The sequence below is a fragment of the Callithrix jacchus genome, chromosome X (assembly GCF_049354715.1).
Source record: "Callithrix jacchus isolate 240 chromosome X, calJac240_pri, whole genome shotgun sequence".
Taxonomy (NCBI): domain Eukaryota; kingdom Metazoa; phylum Chordata; class Mammalia; order Primates; family Cebidae; genus Callithrix; species Callithrix jacchus.
In genome coordinates, this window is record NC_133524.1 from 46,771,316 (window position 1) to 46,783,313 (window position 11,998).

At 38.9% G+C, this 11,998-nt stretch overlaps 1 long non-coding RNA gene across 2 annotated transcripts in view; it reads right to left on the reverse strand.

Moving 5' to 3' along the window:
- Positions 1–11,160, reverse strand: part of LOC108589890 (uncharacterized) — a 47,718-nt gene extending 36,558 nt beyond the window's left edge. The window contains exons 1-2 of one of the 2 annotated variants that reach the window (XR_013531629.1): positions 11,097–11,160; positions 4,623–4,766 (exon numbers count right to left, since the gene is read on the reverse strand). This is a non-coding gene — a long non-coding RNA (uncharacterized LOC108589890). Of the gene's footprint in view, positions 1–4,622; positions 9,044–11,096 lie in introns of those variants that run through there. The other variant, XR_001909209.4, reaches the window with a different exon arrangement.
- Between the last annotated feature and the right edge of the window lie 838 nt (positions 11,161–11,998).

Consider the following 11,998-nt stretch of genomic DNA (forward strand, 5'->3'; position numbering starts at 1 on the left):
TAACCAAAACTCACTTGAAACATAATATAGGCAGGTAGGTTAAGAGCAGAAGGATGAAAAAAGTGTAAAATGCAGGCTGCTGAAAACAAAGCTAGAGTGTCTACATTTAGACCATGCACATTGAAGAAAGGCAATTGCCAGGGACAAAGAAGAACAGCACATAATAATAAAAGTATCAATTTGCCAAGAGGACATGACAATCCTACCCAACAAATGACCTTCAAAATACACAAAGCAAAAACTGACAGAATACAAAGGAGAAATAGGTAAATCTACAGTTGTAATTGCAGACTTCAACACTCTTCTCTCAGCAATATATTTCAAAAAAAAAAACAGAAAACAGCACAAACCAATTAAATGTAATGTTTATAAAATACTCTAACCCAGGGGTCCCCAACCTCCAAACCATGGACCAGTACCTGAATGGATCCCACAGCAATTTTCTGTAGGCAGCTTAGCAGGCGAGTGAGCATACAACCTGAGCTCTGCCTTTTATCAGATCAGCAGAAACGTTAGGTTCTCATAGGAGTCCAAACCCTATAGTGAACTGAGAACAAGAGGAATCTAGGTTTTGCACTCCTTATGAAAATCTAATGCTTGATGATCTGAGGTGGAACAATTTCATCTCGAAGCCATCCCCCCTACCCACTCATCCCTTCCACCCCACACCAATCTATGGAAAAACTGTCTTCCATGAAACCAGTCCCTGGTGCCAAAATGGTACACTCACCAAGAGAGACCATACTCTAAAGAATAAACCTTTAATAAATTGAGAAGAATTGAAATAATACACAGTATGTCATCTGGTCATGATAAAATTAAACTAGCAATCAACAACAGAAAGAAAAGGAAAATTTCCAAATACATGGAAATTATACAACACAATTCTAAATAATTATCAGTCAAAGGGAAAGTCTCAAGTGAAAAAAAAATTGAATAAAACGGAAAAATAATATATCAAAATGTGTGATACAGCTAAAATAGTGCTTATAGATAAATTCACAACATTAAATGTTTATATTAGAAACCAAGGAAGGTCTCTAATAAATAATCTAAGCCTCCACCTAAATAAGTTAGAAAAAGAAGAGCAAAATACAGTCAAAGCAAGAAGGAAATGAAAAGCAGAAAGCAATGAAATTGAAAAAAGAAAAAAAAAAATGAAACCAAAAGCTGATTCTTTGAAAATATCAATACAATGGTTAAAGCTCCAGCAAGACTGATAAAAAATAAAAAGGAAACACAATTTAGGAATGAAAGAGGTAATATCACTACAGATCCTAGACATTGAAAGAAGGGAATGTTTATCAATGTGATGGCCAATGTTATTAGTATTTTTTTGATGAATTTATTTTATCTATGTTTATAAGGGATTTGGTCTGTAGTTTCATCACCATTGTTTTGTTTTTTTACTGTCATTGGTATCAGGGTAATGTTGGCCTTATAAAATAAGTTGGAATGTTTTCCCTCTTATTCTAGAAGAGACTGTCATTTCTTCCCTAAATGTTAAAATTTACTACTGAAACCATCTGGGTCTGAAGATCCCTTTTTCAGGAGGTTTTAAACCATGAATTTCATTTTATTAATGGTTATAGTAGGACTATTCAGGTTATCAATTTCATCTTAGGTGAGTTCTTGTTGAAATCTCGAGTTTCATTCAGTTAATGGATCCTTTTGAATTACAGAAGAGACCACCTGATATGGGATCTTCCAGATTGTCACAGACAAGTTTCCAATCTTCTTGGCAGCAATCAGATAATGGGGATGGGGACCTTAAGGTTGGGGGAATCTGAGGGGAGGATGCTGATGGGTTAAATTTTAGCTTTCCAGCTTCAGAGCCTGGGCTGAAGTGGTTAATGCAGCCATGCAAATTCCTACTGGCTGGTCACGGCAAAGGATTTGAAAAGTTTCGTTCTATGAAATGAGCTAGAAACTGTGGGGCTGAAGGTGAGGTCAGGGGTGGAGGGTGGAGAAGGGATCAGGTCTATGAGAAAAGCTGGCCAAGAAAGGCCATGGCATCACCCACCACTCTCTCTCCAACGAGAGCAACTACCCTCCTGAACCACCTGCTGGGATGCTACCTTCTGGGATTCCTCCATTGTACAAGAAGCAAATACCCAGGCACAGGGTAAGTGATGACACAGTCTGTGCCGGAAACTGAGAAGGAGTTTTCTTTTAATTCTTTATTCCTTTGAAGAAAATTTAGCTGCCACAGAAAAAGTTTGAAAAACACTGCCCTCAGATACCCCAAAGTAGGTGACTTGAGTTTCTGGCATGGAATGGCTGTCTCAGGACAACAAGCCAGCCATTCCCAATCCAAGGCAGGGCACTTGAGTGGAGTCAGCCTGAGTTTGGAAACAAAGTCGTGGCACCCAACTGAATGGCTGCAGTACTTCCCCCATTTAGTCAGACTCATAAAGCTCAAAGTAACCTCATAAACGTCTACGCCCATGCCCTTATTTCACAGATGAGGAGACTTCTAATGAAAAATTTCTATCAGAATTTGACAAGTTATTCTTTTAGGAGATGTTTCCTCTACAACTGGCATTCTCATGATGGGGAATAATCTATACTTTCAAGGGACAAACACAGAGATGGAATCTGAAACTTGACGTGAAACTGGCTACCATTTAAGTTTTGCATATGGCAAATTGCCACATGGGAAGGTTAAAAAAAAAGACTAAGTCTGTAGGCCAGGAACCAATCATTCCATTATAATAGGACATCAGGCTCTGCTAACCATAATGACCAACAGATGAACAAAAACTTGGTATGCAAGTCCATATGAAGCATAGAGCTTTCTGGAAGCAAAAAACAAAAGTCGACTACAAGAGGGCTAAGAAAACTACTAGAAGAGATGTTTCCAGGAGATTCTAAACTGCATTGCAAACTGGGGTAAACTGACCAATCGATTTGGGATAGAAAGGTAGAAAAAACTGTCAGGCATTGGCATCACAGTGGGTACGATTCAGGCCACGCCAGTGTCAAACAGGTGTGTGATCACCTGCCTGGGACTCTGCTTCTCATTTCATAACCTCTGAAGGTGCTTATTTTTGATAAAAGTATAGAATTTAGGATTTTAAAAATGTCTTTCATAGTCAATTTGAAAATCACATTTATGCCATCCAACTCTGATGGGACAGAAATAATTTATCATCATCACAACAGGCTGTAAGGGTCTAAAGCAGCAGCTACCACAAAGGCCTAATGCAATCTTTCTCCCTGAAATTTTTTAATAAAAGAATGGTTTAGGTTGGCATTCCCTCCAGACCCTCAGAAGCTGGCTGAGTAACCTCAGAAGCACCCTGTTAGTTCGGTAATTCTGTGAGTCAATGGAAAAATAGCAATTAATCTTGGGCTCTATGTTTCAATGCCTTGCTATTAAAGAAAGAACATGATGAAATATGCACAGATAAAGCTCCTTTCTAGTTTTATCTCAGAACCTGATAAAAATAACTTACTTTTGCATATGCTCACTGCTGTATCTCCAGCACCTAGACAGGATCTGGTATAAAGTGGGACCTCAAAAAATATTTTTCCAGTGTCACTATTACCCAAAAATTCTGTAAAATGAAAAATGTGCCTTGAAAAAAAAATTGTTATTTATGTTGATATACGAAGAAGAAAGGAAATCTCAAACTCAACATCCATTTTGAAATATGTTCTTTTCTTGGTATGGGCTTGGTGAAATCAGACAAGTGAAGGTAATGCATATCTCTCTATCGTTTACAATGTGATTTTGGGCAAATAACTTGAATGTTCTCTTAAGTATCCATGGCCTCATTTCTAAAATAAGGCCAATCATCTCTTCCTCACAGAGCTGCAATACAGATGAAATGTATAATAACTGTTTCGGAGCCTAGCACACAACAGACAGATATTCAACAAATACATACCCATGAGAGAATATAGGAAAATCTCTTATACTCTCCATGGACCTCAAACATGAGCCCTGAGTAAAGGTTAGTATCATCTATGTTACTTTCTGGGTTTCTCTCCAAAGAGATGAGTCCTTCATTCATTACAGTAAGAATTCTCTGCCCTGGCTGTGATCAGAGATCCCACGGGAGCTTTCTAGCCAGGTAATTTGAGGACCTTGACTCTCCAGGGGTGAGCAGGAAGAGAGGGCTCTCTGGTGTGGCTCCCGCCTGATCCTGAGCACTCAGGCCCTGACCCAGGCCCTCCAGGAGCCCAGGTACTTGAGGACAGAGAGGCACCAGAAAGGTCACAGGCAGCGTGATGCTTCAGAGGCGACAAGAAACAGGCACACCATGGGGAGCACCAGTAAAGGATGGCCAGCCCAAATTAGGAGAACATGAGCTGTGCCTGAGAGAAGCATCCTTAATTTAACCAGTATATGAAAAGCAGTTTGGAGATAGCTTCTCCAAGCTGTGATTTGACAGAAAGTTCAACTGAATATATACCTAAGCTTTCCAAAAAAAAAAAAAAAAAAAAAACAGATCTGAAATTGGCTGGTTAATTTGGCCCAAACCATAACATATGGATATATCGAAATGCTGCTGAAAGCCTCCATTTTAAAAGTGGCATATGTATTTTTTCAATGTAAGCTTTAACATTTTTTTTTAAAAAAGCATTAGTGATATAATCAGAAGGTCAATACTTACAATGCTGAGCAAAAGCATTTCTCTTTAAGAGGGAGTCAATCAACAAGTCTTTCTCATCTTGATCTCCTAGACAAGCCAGATGTTACTTCAGTTCTTTGTATAACTTCAAGGATGTTATAACCCTTCGGGACTCAGTTTCTCCATCTGTTTTAAAAAAAAATAGCAGGGAGGGATGGATCCAGCTAACTCTCATTGCCAAATACGCGGTATCTTTGAGTATGCAGTTCCTGAGAAGGGTAAGAGGAAAGAGGGTTTCTAAAATAACACAAATTCACACAGGCTTTAAGGAAAAGTTCCTAGAGACCTTGTTCACCTCAAAACAGGACAGACCAAACAATATGCCCCCTTCTTTTTTCTTCTTAATCAAATTTCCATGACTTCATCTCCCAGATGCCACAAACCTCTCTCATATAAGCCAAGGCTTAAGATAGAATAAATCTACTTATAGGCTGGGAACTCTCTTGCTAAGTATGGGGTTGTGATAATCATGTAAGATGAGCATGATATCGAGCAGAAAGGCTCACACTGCGGATGCAAAGAAGGCCACATTGGGCCTGGTGCTATATGCTATTCAACACCTCTGCTCAGCCCATAGTGAAACGTGTATGATACAGACGAGGAAAATCCGAGACTTAAAAAGGTGCTTTCATTTCATACTGATGATGTGAGAATCACATATTTTTATGATATATGCAAAGTATCAGCAAAGATCCTACTTTGTAACATTCTCAAATAATAATGAAGGAAAGGTCACAAAAACCAAATGCAGCCAAGACCAGTGTATTTTTAAAGCATGAGATATGTAGAGTACATGAAAAAAATGAATTTTTCATTGACTCAAATTCACAGAAAACCTTAGTATTCATTAAATACCATAAAAACTCTTCTCATAGGTTTTAAACTTGATAATGCTACATGCTCTAGAAACCCTCTATAGTAGCTATGGAATATTAACATTTATTAAGCATTAAGAACTGTAGAGTACATAAACAGGGAAACTGCTCACTTACAAATGCAGGAATTTAAAAGCACGTAACAACCAATCCTGGGAACAGTTCAACAGTTTAACTCGCTACAGCAGCCTGGTTCTATAAGCACTTAAGTGTTCCTGGTTTGCAGTGATCAAAATTCATCTTTAAAAACCGTAGAACTACTACTATAGCCAAAGGTTAACAAAGCACATTTGTTGAACGTCAATGAAAGGAAATTAACCAGGAAAAATAGAATTGCACTAACATAACAACTGCAAAGTGAAATGTCTTCTCAGTATTTATAGGGGAAACATGGCTCCCTCCTTTTCTCACACCATTTTTTAGGCATATAACACTGTGCATAAAATGCCCAACTTATACCATTTTGAAAGGGTTGTCCTAAAAAGCACAAAGCCATTTTTAATTACAGACAACTGCAAGAAGAACCAATACAACTCTTTTCCCACTTTCTGTAAGGGAAGAAATATACAGACAGCCAGAATGTTACTGAAAATGCTGAATGATAAACTCAAGTTGCCAAAGATGGAGGTTTGTGAAAAATAGAATCCTGCTGAACCTTAATGTAAAAATGATCTATTGGAAATCCAATCTCCAATACACATATCAATAGAAAGTTGTAGAAGTATATAGCTGAACAGACAAATTATTTCCCCCATCTCCTTTGGAATGTTTTCACATTGCTCTTACAGTCCAGTTCATGAGATGTAATATGATCTAGTACACTGTGTAAATGGATTCATTTGGAAAGTCTCCTTTCATTCACAGGTCTGAAAAACGCTTGCTTCCTGCGTTCCGAAAGAGGCCATTTTATAATCAGTAGTTTTTATGAGACTGACTTTGGGTGCTTCTCATGTGATTAGACATTGACAAGCTCAGCCCTGGTGTGGGGAACAACTGAGCAATAGCGAAATGCTCTTGCTCAAATGCTCACAAGCCTAAAATAATCAGTTCTTAGCCTTGAGTTATTACCTTCCCAAGGCATCCATTAAGTTTCAAGTATTTTACCTGAAAAAAGTAATAGCCACCAGCCACAAATACATGTCTAAATACTACATACAAGTTTGTTTCTGTCAGTAAAGAGAGAACAGGGTAGGAGGACACCAAAAGCCGCCCCCCGCACCCCGCACAGCCCCATGACTAGTTGGGTTGCCTGAGTGTAAAGAAAGGAGAAAAGGAGGAGAGGAGGGCGATACAGTGAAAAGAAAGAGAGGGCTGACAGGGAGAGAAAAGGGAAAGGAGGGAGGGAGAGAGGGACACAGTGAGGATCTGGGGAAAGAGGGAGAGAGACAAAGAGAGGAGGGTTCCTAGCAGTAGGTGAGAAACCTAAAAAAAGACACTGAATTTCTCTGCCTTCAAGGCAGGTAAGAAACCTAAAAAGACACTAAATTTCTCTGCTTCCCTACGTCGCCTTAAAGGCAGGTAATTCTGTGTTTGCTTTCACTTCCAAATAACTTTACCTATGCATATAGGTGAAGCTTAAAATTAAAATGAATTGAGAAAAAAATTGAGAGGGCCCAATTACACAATCAATGGAAAGGCAACACGTTTTTACCTCCTAGTCAAGAAGAGCATTCTGGGAAAGGAGACTTGCCAGCTTCTAAAGGCACCCAGCCTTGGAGCTTGGCTACTTCACCGGCTGACCGCAGCTCAAAGGCCTGTTGTTGGAGACACAGCACATCCATCCTTCCCTCATGCCTCATCAACCTGACCGTGAGCTTCCCGAGTAAGGTGTCTTTGTTGGTTGGTTGAGGCCCTCGCCTCCTTCTTAGTTTGGGAGGCAGTTTTATCTCGTATCACATCACCACATTTATTAGAGATGATTTGGGGAAAGTGGGTGTGGAGCAGGGATAAAGGAAAACGTTACATCCTCTGTGGAAATTGCAGGCCTTTTCCCTGCTTTCAGGTACACCAGAGTTCACTGTGGTCATTATATTCAGAAGACTCACACAGGGCAAAAGGCAGTATTTTGGGGAATGAAGCCATAAACCAGTAAAATAAGCCTCAAACTGGTTCCCCAATTTATTATTCTCATCTCCCATACACAGCATGTTACATGGAGTGCAACAGAACCAGGAAGTTCTTTCAAGATCCAAAAATTACTTCTATTTTTTAAAAGTAATTGGTAAAGGCTGGGCACCATGGCTCACGCCTGTAATCCCAGCACTTTGGGAGGCCGAGGCAGAGAGATCACCTGAGGTCAGGAGTGTGAGACCAGTCTGGCCAACATGGTAATACTGTCTCTACTAAAATTACAAAAATTATCCGGCCGTGGTGGCGGGTGCCTGTAATCCCAGCTACTGAGGAGGCTGAGACAGGAGTATCGCTTGAACCAGGGAGGAGGAGATTGCAGTGAACCGCTATCACGCCATTGCACTCCAGCCTGGGTGACAAGAGTGAGATTTCATCTCAAAAAAAAAAAATAATAATTGTAATAGAAATATTCTTTTCCGCCGGGCGCGGTGGCTCACGCCTGTAATCCCAGCACTTCAGGAGGCCGAGGCGGGTGGATCACGAGGTCAAGAAATCGAGACCATCCTGGTCAACAAGGTGAAACCCCGTCTCTACTAAAAGTACAAAAATTAGCTGGGCATGGTAGTGCGCACCTGTAGTCCCACTCGGGAGGCTGAGGCAGGAGAATTGCTTGAACCCAGAAGGCGGAGGTTGCGGTGAGCCAAGATCGTGCCATTGCACTCCAGTCTGGGTAACGAGCGAAACTCCGTCTCAAAAAAGAAAAAAAAAAAAAGAAATATTCTTTTCAAAATTTAAGGCAGCAAAAAGTTTAGTACTCTTACATAGTCCAAACTATGACTTTAAAAGCAAGCATCACCGATGCTTAAATGTGGCAAACATTTTGAAAACGTTGAAGAATCAAATATTTGATTCATTAGACAATATAATTTGTCTTTTGTTTTAAAACTCAGTTACTGTCATAATAAAAAAGAAGAGTTGGCAAAGTAAGTTTCACTTTTCAATTACTTTGCAATTTCTTGTCCTTTTTTCTACCTGCCAGTGTGTGAGACTGCTACACAAGTTAAGGCAAAAAATATAAAGCTCCCCTATGGCTCAATTTCCTTTTAAGTAACATGAGGAAATTGTCAAAGATTTGTTTAGGCCCATCATAACTTTTGAGAGTAAGTAAAACTTATAAAGTACTTTGCAAATATAAAAAGCTGTTTTAAAAGATAAGGTGGGGGTGGACACACAGAGTAAGTATTCTAGGTCAAAATTCTTGTTTCATGACTACCTTTTAATTTTCGAAGTCTCCTATATTTTCAAAATGTATTTTATAACAGCCACAATCCCTAGAGAAGCATTTTTAGTAAACACTCTTTGAACTGAGGAAGAAGTGTCTCAGATTTGGAGCCTAAGGAGACGTGATGACTAAAAACACTGTGGGATCCTGGATGGGATCCTGAAACAGAAAAAGGCCCTAAGTGGAAAAACTGGTGAAATCCAAATACAGTCTGCAGTTCTGTTAGTAGTTCTGTACCAATGTTAATTTGCTGGCCTTGATAAGTATACCACGGTTAACAGAGGAAGCTGGGCAAAGGGTATATGGGAACTCTCTGTACTGTTTTCACAATTTGGCAAATTCTAAATTAGCTCAAAATCAAAGGCTTTAAAAAATCATTATTTGAATAAGAAAATCAATTGTCACATGTTTTAGTAAGAATCTGAATCTTGGCCAGGCACGGAACACTTTGGGAGGCCAAGGCAGGATGATTGCTTGGAGCCCACCCAGGAGTTAAAGACCAGCCTGGGCAACATGGCAAGACCCCATTTCTGTAACCGAGGAAAAAAAAAGAACCTAAATCTGTAAGTTACTGTGTACTGTAATGTTATAGTGAAATGATTCCACTAGATGGCACTCTGCTTTCTTCAGTGACCAGAGACACTGCTTCACACTTCCAGCATCCATCACCTGATAGAATTACTTCTTGAGCTTATTTTATACCTCCAGCGGGCATACGTCTTTGCACAGTTTATTCCGTGATTTGAGTCTCATTATATAAAATATTGTTTGCTTTATTTTCTTAAAATGTCTTCTTTCAGGATTCAAGCCTTACTATCATTCCAAAATTTTAAGACAAGGTTTGTGAATCCAGCAACTCAATACATTTACTAAGCCATTACTTTGTGTCACTATTATCTCTGCAGTCTGAGGAAACCCATTCTCCTTAGCACTGACCGACATAAAAACTGTCCATCCTCCTACACATTTGAAAACTGCTTAAGATTCAAAGAGTAACTCTGAGCAAGGAGGAAACAAATGCTTTCCACCCTTTTTGCATGACTCTGGTGATGCTGGACACCCAGTGATTTTTACTGCTTAAATACAGGGTTAGCTATTCAAGAGTAACTTCTAGATTCCCTTTGTGTGTCAAGACTGAAAACCAAGGTTCCTTTTTAAATTAAAACCAAATAGCTAGGAGTTCACCAGTTCCAACAAGGTTTGGCTTCTGCACTCCAATCATGTTTATTAATATCTGTAGCATTTCCGGGTCCATTCAATAATGTCCTCAATAAAACAGTCCGGGTCATCCTTACTCTTCAGCTCATCACTGCTCTCTGCTGAAAAGCTGCAATAAACCCAAGACTCTTAAGTTCAATCCAATACTGAAGTTTCATTTTAGGAAAGGTATTTCAAACGTTGCTAACATGAATTTAAAAAATAAAAGTTAAACTCATTCAGGGGGCTTCCATGTCAAACTAAAAATAGAGTCGTGCTGTTTATTAACCTTTTCCCCAAGTGCTAAACCTAGATGAGATTGGAAAACCTTCTATCTCTGAATTTGACATAATAAGTGATTAGAGTACCTCAGAATAAACTGGAAATAGTGATTATGCATAAGAGAGACGATACTTGTGATACCTGAATACCTGGCACTGGCCAAAACCAAGACATAAAAACAGGAGACACCCTCAATTTGGATTGAGGTGTCTTGCAAAGGCTTGAGGCAATTCTTACACCAAACATTCGTATAAATCCCTCTGAATTCATTTTTCATTTATACATACCAACAAAAACGCTGAAGAGTAGAATATAATAACCAAATTCGATTTAAAAACTATTTCCCTTTAAAATAAACAATCTTCTCTAATTGTGAAAGCAAAACTCTCAAGATAAATTTTTTCCTAAATAAAACACCAAGCCCTACAAGGATGGTTTCTCCAGACCCTTTATCTGGCCCAGAGTCAAGGGAAGTTAGGAAAATGGAGTTTCAAGGAAAATAACATTAAAAGAAATATTTTCAAGAAGAATGAAAACAAAATATTTTTTAACACACATAATAAAAAATTCCACAACAGACTATCCTGTCCTTGCGCATTTTGATTCGTTTTATGTTTTCTCTATTCATAAATGTTATGATCCTTCATTTCAAAAAGATAGCATCTATGTTTATGAAAAGGATGGTTGGTCAGTTCTTGTACTTTTTTATATCATGATAAGAAAATCCAAGTAAGAAAAATTCCAACAAACCTTTTATGGTTTCGGTTCACAGACATCACCGCCAACCTTGTTTTGATCAACTGGTTGCTCTTGCTTAATGGACCGTTTATGGTATTTCTTCAATGCAAAACAAGAAGCAAGCTCCCCCCAGGAAAAACTCCCCCCAGGAAGCCAGAACTCCCCCCAGGAAGCCAGAACTCCCCCCAGAAAAACTCCCCCCAGGAAGCCAGTGGAAAAGAAGCCATGTTTGTAACAATTCTCAAAAAGACAGAACTTCCTAAGAAGCTTAAACAGAGTTACTTTCGAATCTCCCTACGGGACTCCTTACTGAGACCACTTCGGCTGCCTTTTGTATTAAAGTAACCTTTAAATAGCTCTCCTTCTACTTATATTCCTTCTAAATTCACTATAGTTACTCATTATGAGTTCACGGCTATTAGTCAGCACAAGTCAGTTAGTCACCATACTTTGTAAACCACCAAGCCCCCCCACCTTCAACTTCTGGTTTTCCTTTCCCTTTGGTATTTTGCAACATTTGAGAGGATGAATAACTATACCCAAGAAATGCTGCTGGGCTTCTTCTGTTTGTTTGTGGTCTAAAAAGTGATCATATCTCCATTAAAAAAAAAAAAAAAAAACAGGAATGCAACTCTTCACAACTCTTTCTGGTGTTTCCTGTGAAAACGTAGTAACACCTCGGATTTAGGGAGTTACCTTGAGATTAAAACTTTATTCCGCATATTTTGTTTGGCCATCATTTCTTTTAACTTATTTAGTAACAGGTTACACAGTCTTTTTATTTCTTTATCCAAACAATAAATGGGCAAATAAATGGGTACCATTCTTTCTTTCGAAAGACCCTAGTCTATGCTTTCTGTCAATTACAAATAAGAAATGAAAACTGATCCTGGAAACTTAGCGCCTGTGTTGGC